The sequence below is a fragment of the Chrysochloris asiatica genome, unplaced genomic scaffold (assembly GCF_000296735.1).
Source record: "Chrysochloris asiatica unplaced genomic scaffold, ChrAsi1.0 scaffold00008, whole genome shotgun sequence".
In the NCBI taxonomy this organism is placed as follows: domain Eukaryota; kingdom Metazoa; phylum Chordata; class Mammalia; order Afrosoricida; family Chrysochloridae; genus Chrysochloris; species Chrysochloris asiatica.
Genome location: NW_006408526.1, coordinates 13,811,404 through 13,814,811, shown reverse-complemented (window position 1 = coordinate 13,814,811; position 3,408 = coordinate 13,811,404).

The window sequence follows — 3,408 nt, the reverse complement described above, 5'->3', positions numbered from 1 at the left end:
CTGGAAAGCAATATGGCGCTTCCTCAGAAGGTTGGAAGTAGAAATACATTGTGACCCAGCAATTCCTCTACTTGGTATTTACCCACAAGAAATACAAGTCATAACACAAATAGATATATGCATACCAATGTTCATAGCAGCACTATTTACAATAGCAAAAAAATGGAGACAACGAAAATGCCCATCAATTGAAGAATGGATAAACACACTGTGGTACATGCACACAATGGAATACTATGCTACCTTGAAGAACAACAAGGAAGGTGCAAGCCATCGCATAACATGGATGAACCTTATAGACATTATGCTGAGTGAAATTAGTCAGTCACAAAAGGAGAAATACTACATAAGACTATTATTGTAAAAGACTAAGAAAAAGAACCCACCCAAAAGGGGGGGGATCTATATATATAAGTGCTGATCACCAGTATGTATGGGCTGAGAGGTGAGAGAAGGAAGGAAAGAAATAGCACAGGGTAGGGAATAGACACAGGAGAGCGTGGGAGCTGGGGACAGGGGTGGGGCTGGGGCTGGCAATACATAGGAAGGGGGAGGGGAAAAAGAACAAGTTGGGCAGGCTCGCATGGGCTAGGTGGGACAGAGGTAAATGATGATGTATGCACAACTTTGGAATAATAGGGCTTCAGGATACAGGGATTGAGGCATAGCTTGAAAGGGGAAAAGAGGGAATAACGTTAGGATGCTTAGCTGTCTTTTGAAGCTTGGTATCCAGTGACTATCATTGTGAAATAGACACTTAAGGAGGGATGGGGGGGATAGCCAGAAACATCACAATAGAAAACATGTAAGCCTGTCTTCAGCCTATAAATGACTGGAATATCTTTGGGGGGTGGGCTGGAAACTACTCAGATTCAAAATGCTGGGGGAGGCTATAAAGGCAAGAAGTGACTGGCTTGCAAGCTTTCAAGAGGGAGCCTAGTTCCAGACAGGGCAGAGATTGGCAGAACCTCCACTGAATGATTTCCAAACTGTTGGGACCGGGCTGATGAAAGGAAATGGGGATAAGACTCTTATGGTACAACAGTGAATACCTGCCACCAGGACTGACTATGAGGGTCAGAAATATAGAGGCAGATTTTTTTTTTTTTTTTTTTTTTTCGGCAAAAGGAGGAGATTGATTTTGCAGACCAGGAGTGGAGGTCCCTGGGACCACCAAGTGAGAAGAGTGGAAAGTGTGACCCTACCCAGAGAGGCAGTGAGGCCAGGTGTGGAGACAGAGATGATGGTGTGAACAGATGGGAGTGGCTGAGGACATGGGACTCACCGAGGGAGAGGAGCTGTTTGCTGACAGCCAGAGGTGGTTGGCCTGTGGTGTGTAGCCTTTTGTTATTTGATGATGCATGGAGGGAATTGTAATCAATCATTGCAATGAAATTAAATACGATAGGATGAATGTGAAGCTGAAGTGGGACAGAGGCAAATAATGATGTATGCACAACGTTGGAATAACAGGGCTCTGGGATACAAAGATTGAGACATGATTTAGGGGGGGAAATGTTAAGATACTTGGCTGTCTTTGGAATCTTGGTTTCCCTGGCATACCACTATAAAATAGACACAGAAGGGAGAGAGAAAGGAATCGCCAATAATACCACTGTAAAAAACTTGTAAGTCCATCTTTGGCCTATAACTGATTGGAATACCTAAAATGGGGTTACAGCATGCCCAGTGAAGGAGGCTTCCTGTGGAGCCTCTGCATTACACAAGACCACAGGTGGAATCCTGAACAGCATCCAGAATCTTTTGAGGGAAAATTTCCACTTGAAACGACAAGCAGACCAGCCTAGAGTGGCCAGAAGAATGGAAGATACTTCCTGAAAGAAAGACTGACAGGAAAAATACAAAACAATATAAGCAGACCAACTGATTACTACGAGAACAAATAAGTGGCTCACCCAGGAGACATCAAAACAAGTGGTTTGATCCTCCTCAGGGCTAACCCCCTTCTAAGACTAAGACTCAATGGGAATATATGCTCTGATTGGTGATCACATTCATCACCAATAAAGGGAAGTGAGGGAAAAGCAGCAAGGAAGCTGTGAGCTGAGCACTACAACACTCAATAGACTCCTGTGAACCCAGATGGAGACCTGGTTGACCAGCAGTGTGGCACGTCCAGGGGAGTCTTGGACCCACAGTCAGTGAATAGCCACAGAGGACTAGAGTGGAGAGTGAAGCACCCAGCTGATAATAAGAGAGGGCACATGCATAAGTACACCCATATTTGCAGATAATACCCACTTGACCTGTCTTCAATGACTGGATGATCAGAGCTCAACTAGAAGAAGAAAGAAGAGGGAAAAAAAGAATAATCTGATACAATTTGATGAACTTGACATACACCTATGGAAACCGTAGCTCAAAAGAGGGTACAAATCTTCACAGCAAGGATCATTCCCACCCTCTCTGCACACGGAGAGGACAGGGATGGGCAACTTGGATATTGGCTACCCAGAATGGGGGGGAGGGGTGGCTACAGAGGCAAGAAGTGACTGGCTTACAAGCTTTCAAGAGGTAGCCTAGATACAGAGGGTGTGGAGCAAAGTAGACTCTCCACTGAGTAGTATCCATTCTGTCTAGTGGGGCTGATAAAACAATATGCGGATAGGTCTCTTGTGATACAATAGTGAATAATTGTTATCAGGACTGATTGTAAGGGCTGGAAATGTAAACGTAGACATTTTGTTGCAAAGGGAGGGGAGTGATTAACTTTACAGTCTAGGAGCAGAAGTCCCTGAGACCATCAAGGGAGAAGAGTAGAAAACGGAACCCTACCCAGAGAAGCAGTGATACAAGGAATGGAGGCAGAGACAATGACGTGGGGAGATGGAGCGGCTGGGGACCTTGGACCAGGGGAGGAAGAGGGGCTGTGTGTGGATGACCGGGGATTGGGGGGCAGGTTTGTGGGGTATACCCTTTGGTTGGTGGATGATGCATGGAGGGGATTGCAACCATGGAAAGGAAATGATATACGAGGGAATCAATGTGAAGCTAATGTCCTCCCATGTAAACTATCACAAAATTCACAATAAAGCATTAAAAAAAGGGAAAAAAAGAACACACAATAAGGAGCATTTGCATTTTTAAAAAGCATACATGATTATGTCAATGATTAAAATGTAGAGTGGATATTGTAAAAGACTAAGGGAAAGAACCCATACTAAAGGGGGATGGAGGGGATTCTTTGTTGATTGTTGGAATGTTGGGGATGGGTGAGGGGAAGGAGGGGAAGGTGGAGCACAGGGCAGAGATTAGACACAGGATAGTTTGGGTGCTAGGGAGGGGCAATATACAAGTAGGGAGAGGGGAATGGAAGAACAAAGCAGATGGGAAAACAATTAGGTCTCAATGGGCTAAGTGGGACAGAGGTAAATAATGATATATGCA